At 42.9% G+C, this 11,052-nt stretch overlaps 1 protein-coding gene across 1 annotated transcript in view; it reads left to right on the forward strand.

The window, feature by feature from the left end:
- LOC131061789 (uncharacterized) overlaps nt 1-8,714 on the forward strand; it is a 48,215-nt gene extending 39,501 nt beyond the window's left edge. Inside the window, exon 8 of the mRNA XM_057995621.2 lies at nt 8,392-8,714. The gene's annotated coding sequence lies outside the window, so the exon portion shown is untranslated. The remainder of the gene's footprint in view (nt 1-8,391) is intronic.
- Nucleotides 8,715-11,052: the final 2,338 nt, after the last annotated feature.

Here is an 11,052-nt window from a genome sequence, read left to right on the forward strand (position 1 = left end):
CTTCTATTTAGCTATTCTTTTTCATAGTTAACATTTTGTACATTTCGTTCTGTCTATTTAGTTAGCATTCGTCAAGTTTTGGATTTACCATACGAACTGGACGTCTTTGTCTAGCTCTGTACTCTGTCTGACCTAGATACTAGCGCGTCGTGCTGTAGTCGACTAATCGCGCTGCAGTCTCGGACCTGCGTTGCCGTCTTGGCCACAGAGCCTTGCAGTGTTTGCCAAAGGTCTGTCTCGATTCCCCGATAGGTCCAGAACATTCTGTTATCCCCTGGTTCAGCCTTGTGCCAATTCATAGAGGTATCATAAGGACCATTCACTCTCCGAGGACTCATCATTCTTGGGGTGTCGAATTCCCTCCGTTACATTTTGGTGAACCCGACTTGAAGGGGGATTCGTGTGTGTTTTCTTTTTCTAGTATAGCTTAGTTGCTTTATTTCATTTCCTTTTCTAGTTTAGTGTAGTTGTTTTGCTTTTCATCACATTCATTTAAAAACTTAAAAATTTAATTTAATTTTTTTAAAGAACAAAACAAAAACTGAAAACAACAAACACCTTTTTCCCTTTCACGTTTTTATTTTAAACACATCAAAACAAAACAGTCTTACATCTTTTTCGAAAGACTTGCATAGGTATCCCCGTTCCGTGATTTGGTTGCCGATCAACTTATGAGCTTTACGACCCAGACTGCGACGGGAGCCGTAGTCAGGAGGTCATCCAGGAGGAGCTTCCCTCTTGATCGTTATAGCCCTCCTCTAACCGATGCCATGTAGGGTCCTCATCCTGATGATCTGTCAGGCTCTCACCGTCTAAAGCCCATTCAGACTAGGGATCCCTCTCCTCAGCTCGCAACCTAACTCCCCCAGGAGTTCTGCTCCCTCTTCTCCTCTTGCTATTGATCATGATTCAACTTTCTCTATCGATTTTGAGCAGATCAATTCTTTAGAGCAGAATCTGAGAGATTTTGAGGGATTCCTGAATCGAGAGAACGTCCTCCCCCAGGTCGGGAATGTCGTCAACACGTTGAGAGACATGTCGATATTCGATAGGAGAGGCTTGGAGATGCTGAGGGCCCTATCCATGATTGTTAAAATCCATGTGCCCCTAGTCGAGGTACCCCCTGTGGACACCTAGTTTGATCTATTCGGGTCCCAGGTTGGTATTAGCATCTCGGGGTTGGGAGCCCTCATGGTGGATTCCACCATCCCGAGTATCAGTGCCTCCTCTGTTCCTTTAGGTTACACGGGTATGACTAGTGACTCGACTGCTATTTCCGCTGCTGCCCATATTGTAGTTGTCTCTGCCAGTGCCATGTCAACCGACATGTCGTCTGGCGGGGGAGGTGGTGCAGCTCCACCACCTCCTCCTCCGCCTACGACCTAGGTTCTGAATACTATACTACAGAACATGGGCCAACTTCATTTGCAACTCACTTCTTTGGCCTCTGCTTCCGGCCAATCATCTGCACCTGCGTACTATAGGAAGAGTCCTTTAGACATCACTATCCTGAATACCATCCTTCCAACGACCGCCGAGTTGTTGAAGTTTGATAGGTTCAGTGGCAACAGTGACCCAAACACTCACATCAATTCATTTATGACCATGTGTAGTGACTATAACAATCTGGACTTTGTTCTCCTTAAGCTGTTTGCTCGTTCCCTCAAAGGGACTGTGTTGGAGTGGTACAATTCTCTGCCTGACCTCTCCATCCGCACCTTTGACCAGCTGATGGATCTCTTTCTCAAGAGGTTTTAGGATAACATAGGCAACAAGGTCACTATATCTGACCTTGTTCCTTGTAAGCAGAAACCAAATGAGAAGGCGACAGATTTTATCTCACAATATCAGGCGATCTCAGCTAAGATCCTCTTTGCCCTATCAGATAATGACTTGAAGCGTATGTTCATAGGCAACCTGCAACCGACATTGATGGAGAAGCTGTCCTTGAATCGTTATCAGAACTTTGCCAACATGTGCTCTGCCTTGACCAATTATCAGCACACCATGACGCAATTCAGAGACTCTTCTTTGAACCCTCGTGGTGGGTCCTTTGTTGGCATGTCCTCAGATGGGTCTCAGAGGAATAAAGTCATGGCTAATATAGCGGCCACTCCTCCGATAGCTACCTCTCAATCTTCGCAAAATCTAGTTTTCACAAAATTGAACGACTCTTATTTGAGTATCATGCATCGGTTGTTGCGAGACAACCTGATCACCCTACCTGAGCCTAAACCTCTTTCAGATAGCCAACCCTACCCCCGCTGGTTTGATGGGTCGAAGTATTGTCATTACCATCGTGTGCCTGGTCATGACACTGAGAGATGTTATTGTCTTAGACGCATTGTCCAAGACCACATTGACAGTGGGGCTATCAAAGTTGACGCAAGGAAACACAAGTCGATCAAGTTCGTGGATAAAACCAACAATGACATGCAGATCTATACCAACCTGTTTCCTCCGCACTCGACAAATGTGATTTCTACATCTAATCCGACCTTGGATGGTGGTCCATATGTCAATATGGTTACCATCACCCCTATCGTCTCCCCGCTGCCCAGAAGGGGAAGGCGTCTGACATTCTTATCTCATTCACACCGCTTGATGCCCCATATTGTGGAGAGCTTGCTCCTCTCTATATCCCTGCTTGATTGAACCGTCAAATTGTCACAAGTGTGATGGTTGACCCCTCTAGCAGAGTCGACGTCATCACAAAGGAGACACTCTTCGTGAATGGATGGCATAGGCCGATCTATGACGAGTGCTGCACTACCTTGTGGACCCACCATGGATTCTCTATTAGCCCATTGGGCAGCATCACCTTGATGGTCATGGTAGGTCCCAAGGCAGTGTCCTTAGTTTTTACTATCATCCCTGAGTCTGATCTCTTTCAAGTCAAACTTGGGATCCTGTGGTTGATCAATGGAGGCGGTTCCTTTCGTGGTTCACAAGTGCTTAAAGTTTCCTCATGAGGGTGCAGTGCATGTCATCCACGACACTAGCTATCGACCATTGATTGCCCGTGGGGACTTCTCTTTGAATCACTCCTGGCTTGCCTCGATTGGGCCAATGCTTCCATGTGGTGACCTTTTATACCGCGTGTATTATAAATACAAGACGAGGGAGTCAACTTCTATGTTGGCGTAGCTTGCCGTACCTTTGTCGCCTCTTACATCAACTTCTGCACTTGAGATCTCGGTCTTGGAACGGGTTGTGCCGCATGTCCCTCCATCACAAGGGGTCGGGGCTAAACCCGCTCCTGCACCGAGACCTCCTCATCCGCCTAGGACCATGCAGACCACAGTGGTGTCCACGACCCATCCACCCTTCGAGCTTCCCATCATGGCCGATATGCCTAGGCCATCTCTCTATGCAAAGGGGAAGCACCCATCTCGGGCTCCTTTGTCTCCGCTTGCATCTACATTACAGACCACATCGACACCTCCTATCCCTCCACCCGCTTCTTGAGCGAAGTGAGGTCGGGCGTCCATCACTATGAATGCGGTACTCGTTCAGGATATCCCTCCTGTTTCATCGGTTAGGCCTTCTCCTGTCCTTGAGCCGATCCAGGAGGCCTCTCCTATGGAGCATGATGCTCCTGATTCATCTCAGATTGCGGTTGGTGGTCCCTACCTCCGTTAGAACCAGCGCGCACGCGTAAACGCTTCCAACGGACCCAGACTCGAGCGCGTGACACTGCTTCACAGTTCGCTGGTGCATCCTCCAACACTGTTGTTTTAGAGCTTGTTCCTTCGGTGGCTCCCGCTTCCGCATCGGTTTCGGTTTCGCTTCTAGTTGCTCCAGGGACCTTTGATGAACCTCCCCCTAAGTGGGTGCAGGTCTTCATCGCTCCTTCCTTGGAGCCTCCGTTTATCAATTCTCTACCGGACACTCCGCCCTTGTCCGTGCCTTTGGATATGCCACACATGCAGGTGGTCTCCAACGCAGCTTCCACTGCTCCACCTGTTCTGCTGCCCCTTTAGCATTGCAGCTTTCCTGGGGTCCTTCAGCTTGCGACGATCGGTAGCTTGCGACGATCGGTAGGAGGCTCGATACTTCTATCTCGTTCAAATGCAAGTTCGAGCAGGGCCTTGTCCCAGAGTTCCGACGTTGTCGGCCAGCACAGGTATGTTCCTCATCTCTACCATTGTCTACTTCTTTGTTTGCTGCTCCGCCTGTGTCTCTGTGTGTGATCAAGAAGGCCCCACCTCCCGAATTTGTCATTGCTCCTCTTCCGGAGGCCGACAGTCCTATCTTTATTTCATCTTCTCCGAGCGTGTCACCTGCTTCCTCCTCTGAGGGATGCATGCTCGATTCATTGGAGGAGATCCCGACACTATCTTTGATCTTCACGAGATCATTGACCCTCTCCTCCTCCGAGCTTGTGGACGTCGATCTTGATGCAGCTTCGTCCCTCACTCTCGCTGCGGGTGAGACGCCGGGGGCCGCTCTGGCTGTCGTTCCCCTCTGAGCTATTCCGCCTTCTCCCGATGACCTATCTTGGGAGGATGAGGCTCTCCTTCATCATGATGATCTCCTCGGGGACGACCCTTAGCTTATCATTTTTTTCTTCTACATCTACTTGCATGTATGTGTGCATGTGTTCCCCCGTGCTTTCTTTATCTGTTTGTTCCCTCCCGTGGGACCCAGGTCATCCCATAGGTACTTGGATATGGGAGGTTGACTGTCTTTATCTGTTGTTCTCTCCTGCAGGACCCAAGTTACTTCGTAGGTGCTCAGATACATGGGATTTTATGTTGTACCAATTCTTCTATCTGTATATCTATTTCCTCTGTTCGTCGTATCTTTGCTTTTTCGACATTTGGGGACGATGCAAACCGTCGGGGGCATCCTTATGCCTTCTTCCATGTTGATCCAATTTTTTTATTTGTCTTCATGTGCCTTTCTTCAGATCCGAGATCTTTGGTGCTATGACAATGCACCCATCTCGCAGTGATGTCTATACTTTCGACACTGCTATGGGTTCTGATTTCAAATAGTCGGATCCCCCTGTCTCTTACATTGCATATTTTTGATGTTGTGGATATCTATGTGCTACTTGTTCATTGGTGACATTCCACAGAGACATCTCGCTATGTTGACATGCCACAACTGCTCTTCTCCTTTGAATAACATGCCTTCCATGCATATCATTCTAAGGGGGGGCCATTATATCATCATTTCTGTATTTGTGCCTTTATTTTTTATGCTTTTTCATGCATTTTCTTTATCATGTGCGCCTAGATGGGGGCCAAAGCACTTGATCTTTTCTTTCCAAGATCACCTAGGTGGGGGCAAAATCACTTGATCTATTCCAAAGATTGCCTACATGGGGGCTAAACCATCTTTCCAATCTGTATCATCTTTCTTGCCTTGGTAGAGGCCAATCTACTATGTTCCAATTTCAATTACCCTATCACATGGCAATCTATCTTCCCTGTCGCATGGTGATCCAGCGCCTCGCTACCCATGTTAGTATATCATTTCGCCCTATCATATGGTTATCCATATCGGCGTTCCAATTTGCCCTATCATATGGTTATCCATATCGGCGTTCCAATTTGCCCTATCGTATGGTCATCCATACCGGCTTATCACGCCCTATCATATGGCTCTCGACATGGTGCACCACGCTAACCATATCGATGTATCTTGTACCAATGGCAACCGCCCTATCTTGTATCTTTTCGTCATCAGGGACTTCCGTCCACGACGAGGCTTGTTCTTGTTGCGCTTTGTTCCAACTTCTTTATCATATCTTATCATCCATCAGGCTAGACTGCAGCTAGCATGTTGTCGATGTTTCAAGTATAAATTTCTATTCCAAAATTCTAGCATCATATCGCCGAGGGTAACTTCGTCTGATCAACGAGCATCTGCTTCCCTATCATGATATTTTCTCTTCACCTTTTCTACCTTTCCTACGTTAGCTTCACATCTCTTAATGGAGACATGCTTGCGAAAGTGAGGGCAAAATGTAGAGTAAAAAATGTAATTGCGACATGTGGCGCCGCCTCCACGTTGCTTGGAGGATAGGTTCACCAACTTGTCCTTTTGTACACCGAAGAAGTCCATGTCAGCTTCCCCAGAGGTGTTACCAACTCTATCGATCTGACAGATTCGTAGACGCAGACGCGATGCGAATACGTCCGCGCGACACGCTACCATCCCACCAACCTGCCAGCTAGTAGGTGGCCGTTGGGACATTAAGACCCGTGCTAGGAAGGAATCATAATGCCTCCCTGCGCAGCCATCGACATTCATACTCGTCCCTTAGCCTATATCCTTGGTTTTGGGGACATTCCCAGGGGATCTTTTGGCAGATTGGAGACTTGCTCTTGGAAATTGAAGCTCTTGGAGACACCACCACCATTGTTGCAACATCGTCAAGCTACCAAGTTTACCAAGCATACCAACACTTGCCAAGCACTAGGGGAGTAATCTAACTCTATCTTGCATTTCTAATATCTTGTTTATTTTCCTATTACCAAATAACATAGCATTGTCTTTGTATTTGTCTTTGCATTCTTCTTTATTTGCTTCTTCATCATCTTCCTTTCCCGTGGCCTTTTGGATTGTCCCTGGAGGTGGAAACACCAAAATGGGGGTCTGACTTAGGAAAACTCCAAAACACAACCCCCAACATTTTCTCTCTTGCATGTGTGTAGGGATTACATTGCAGGATTGAGTATCATATTGCGGAAGTAAACAACACAATGAGCATCTTGGTGAGTTCGTTCCTAACTTCCTCTTCTATTTAGCTATTCTTTTTCATAGTTAACATTCTGTACGTTGTGTTCTGTCTATTTAGTTAGTATCCATCGAGTTCTACATTTTGTTCGTATGAATTGGATGTCTTTGTCTAGCTCTATACTCTGTCTGACCTAGACACTAGCATGCCACGCTGTAGTCTGCTAACAGCACTGCAGCCTCAGACCCATGCCGCCGTCTTGGCCACAAAGTCTTGCAAAGTTCACCAAAGGTCTGTCTCGATTCCCCGACAGGTCTAGAACATTCTGTTATCTCCTGGCCCAGCCTTGCGCCAATTCGCAGAGGTATGAGAAGGACCATTCACTCTTCGAGGACTCATCATTCCCGGTGTGTTGAATTCCCTCCGTTACAGTATCTAGACCTTATGTTGAAACTCAATTTGACATTGCCAAACTTTTCTTGAGTCCTATCCCCTTCGCGCATCTAGACCTCATGTTGAAACTCAATTTGACATTGCCAAAGTTTTCTTGAGTACATCCTCTTTGTGCATCTAGACCTCATTTTGCCTATCGCTTATAATTGATATGAGAATACTTTGAATTGGTTCATGTTGGGCAAAATTGCATATATAATGTCCCTCATCGTCTTTCATAACCTTGTCATATGTTCGAAGTTACCAAAATCCTAGAAATTACTAATTATGGGGTGTTTTTGCTCATTTATTTTGGTGTGTGCACAAAGTTGTAGATTTTTATTTGACATCTAGACTTTTCCCACTAGCTCAATATCTAGTTCTAGTGTCCAATTTCACTTAAAAGATTTTTAGGGTCTATCACCTCCTTCATTCCTTCCATTTCCCTTCATATTCATGATATGTGGGATGTCAATAAGGATCCAAACATTTGTCTCTCATCCTGATCTTTTATCTTCCCCCACTCCCATTTTCCACATTTCCTTTCATTGCACTTTATGGGATTCCTTGCCTCATCTAAACATTTGGATCCCTATTCCAATACTCACTTTTGCATCAAAGTATAACAAAATGCTCACCATGCCTTTTGCCTTCAGTTCTTAAGTGATGTATAGTGACGATATTCTAGCTTAGAGTTTTCTCTTGTCATATTTTTTGGTATGATTGTAATAAGAACTTTTTAAGTGTCACATTACTTTAAATCATTACAAACATCATTTGTAAATGGTATTTTCCTTGTTACATATGGATTTTTAGAGTTTAGAGAGGGATTGTTATGTTAAATTTTTGATATCATATTTGTTTTGCTATTTCAATATGTTGTTTCTTTAGGTGATTGTGACTCTATAAGTCATAAATAAGGAACTAGTCTTGAAAATTTATGACTATCTATATTCTTATAAAGAAAACATTTTTCACTTGTAGTTTAGGAGTAGGTAGTAGTTTGTATGCATTTCATGATTCGGTGATTGATCGAAAAACACATCTATAGTGAGCTTCAAGAGTTCTGCATTTTCCTTAGAGAACAATGTCTTACATGTTTTCTGTCACAACTCTAACTTTATGCCTAATTATAAATGCTTGATTAAATGCATTTAATTGTGGTTGGAAAACAATTATAAAAGATAGCACATATTATGTTAATTATTTTGACTTGATTTTTAAAATAAATTTAAGTAATGTTTCTAATCATTATGTGAATTATGTAGATGTCAAGCTTGAATGAGTGAAGTAGTTGGATAAGGGCTTTGGGTTCTTCTCGTATAGGTCCAAAGGTGAATACTCTTTGCCCAGGCTTAACCAATGATGGTGGCTTGCAAGCTATTGCTGTGATCTACGAGGGGTTAGTCGCGCCCTAGGAGACGTTGGGTTGTGGGGACACCCCGGGGTTATCAAAATAAAATAAAATCATGATTAGATTTAGACTAACTTCTTATTTTGTCATTTCTTATAAGTGCGACAAGAAATGAATGACACTCTTAGACTATAGAGAGAGTATCAATGGAGAGACGATTTTTAGATGGTTGTAAAGGTGACAAGTCATGATGGAAACTTTGCACACATGTAGTTAGGAAATAATATTGTGATTTTCCATAAATTGAGTTTGATAACTTGAAAAAATGGTTTTTATTTATTTATTAAAATATGAGAGTTGTCTTATTTCAAATAAATTAGAATAAATTTTATGTTGTTTTGATTAGATTGGCATGAGAAGGGCTTGGATCCAATATAGAGAAAGCATCATATTTTTTAATGTTTGTAAATATTTATTAGATTTAATTTAATTGCGATCAAACATTGCATGATGAGAGAATATTGTATTATTTCACCAATTTAATGTTGTTTTATATTTAGGCGGACATACTTAGACCATAGTAGTGGAGTAGGAGTTTCAAAAGGCATTATGATAATTAACTCCTTTTCTTTTTTTGTTTTTGAAATCCACATCTAGATCTAGATCTAGATCTACATCTACATCTCCTTCTAGTTTTAGATCTATGACATTTTCTTGAAGGAAGAACTTTGCTTGATTGTTGACATCGTTACAATAGAGAAAGCTTCAAGTGCAAGGTTGGATTCATAAGCATAGCCAGATTTCTGGATTTAGAATTATAAAAATATGGGTAAGTCTTTGAGGAGTGTGAATAGACATATACATTAAAATATTCCTACCCATATTGATTTTATCTACTATTTTGTAGAGGCATGGGATTAAATTATGTTGGGATTAAGGTGTCTCAACCTTTGCAAATCCTAACATTGATTTTGCATTTATTTATTATTTGCCTACAAATGTCTCGTCATCTAGTGGGAGCCACATGCTTGGTGGCATCCTACTTGGCGATGACTGTATGACATATGTTGCACATGTGGAGGTAGGCTTCCCACTTTGAGGATCTTGACAAGTGTCAGCCTATGACAAATTCTATGACATATTGGACAAGTGGTAGGAGATACCTTTTGCATGGAGAAGGTGGGTGCCCAAGTTGGGTCATGACGAGTTGTGAGAGAGTAAGCTAAAATTAGTCATTTATGACACATTCTCTTACAATTGTAAGTGTTGTAAGTTATGACGGTTGTAAGATGTGTAAGAGCATCTGTCATACCTCCAAATAGTAAATTTTAGGTGCCCAACTTAGGAGGTTTGAATGGGGAGTCATTTGGAGAGGCACAAATGTCATTTGCATGCTTTTTTGGTGGCTGAAAAATAGGGCCAAATGCTTTGCACGACCCCATCTTGGTACTTCATCTAGAAGCTTCCTCTTGAGTTGTATTTCTGTATAAAAGGTAGCCTTGGAGAGTTGTAGTTATGTAATGTTTGCAGGTAAAGTGTTATGTTGCTAGAATTAATCCAGGTTGTGGGTTCTAGTCATGGACTCCTATTGAAGAAGCTGAGTGCTGATATTGTATTGTAAGAATTTGATTACTGGAATACAAAGTACCGTGCTTTTGGAGTATGGTTTTTTTTATCTGAAAGAGTTTTTCCAAGATATGTCTTGTGTTCATTGTGTTTATCTTTATGCATGTTTATTATCTACCTATGAATGTGTTTTTGTTTATGCAATAGAATATTTATAAGAAAATTTGCACTATCTCCCCCACTAAATTAGTGTTAGGAAGCGTTTTTTGCACCTTAGATTCCTTTCAGTTGGTATCAGAGCCTGACCAGTTTTGGTTCTATTGTTGGGTAGCGGGTTTTTTGTGCTGATGTCGGTTTGAGTGGGAGCTTTTGCAGAGTATTTTCAAAATCTTGTTGCAAGAAGAAGATGGTAAGCACATCCACAAAACTTGATATGGAAAAGTTTAATGGTAGCAACTTCGAACTGTGGAAGTTGAAAATGGAGGATATGCTCGTGGATCAAGATCTATGGGCGATAATATCTAGAGCAAAACCTCAGAATATAGCATAGGATGTTTGGGATACAATGGATCGAAAAGCTAAGGGCCTTATAAGGCTTTGTTTGGAAGACTCTGTATTATTGAATGCCCATGAAGAGAAGACTACAAAAAATCTTTGGAAGAAGCTTGGAGATGTTTATCAGGCCAAATCCCTGGTAAACAAGCTTATTCTGAGAAAGAAAATGTATTCTCCAAGGATGGAAGATGGAGGATCCGTTGCTGATCATCTCAATGCATTCAATATGATTGTTGCTCAGTTGGGTTATGTTGGTGACAAGATTGAGGAGTAGGATCGTTGCATGCTTCTATTTTGTTCTTCGCCTGACTGATGAGACCACCTTGTTATCGCTATCGGGAGTACAACCACCAAGTTCAAGATGGATTAGGTGGTAGCATCGTTACTTTATGAAGAGATGCAGAGGAAGACTTCCGAGTCAGCTAAGGAGGCTCTTGTAGTTCGTGGTAGATCA

This window comes from Cryptomeria japonica, chromosome 4 (assembly GCF_030272615.1).
Source record: "Cryptomeria japonica chromosome 4, Sugi_1.0, whole genome shotgun sequence".
NCBI classification, from domain to species: domain Eukaryota; kingdom Viridiplantae; phylum Streptophyta; class Pinopsida; order Cupressales; family Cupressaceae; genus Cryptomeria; species Cryptomeria japonica.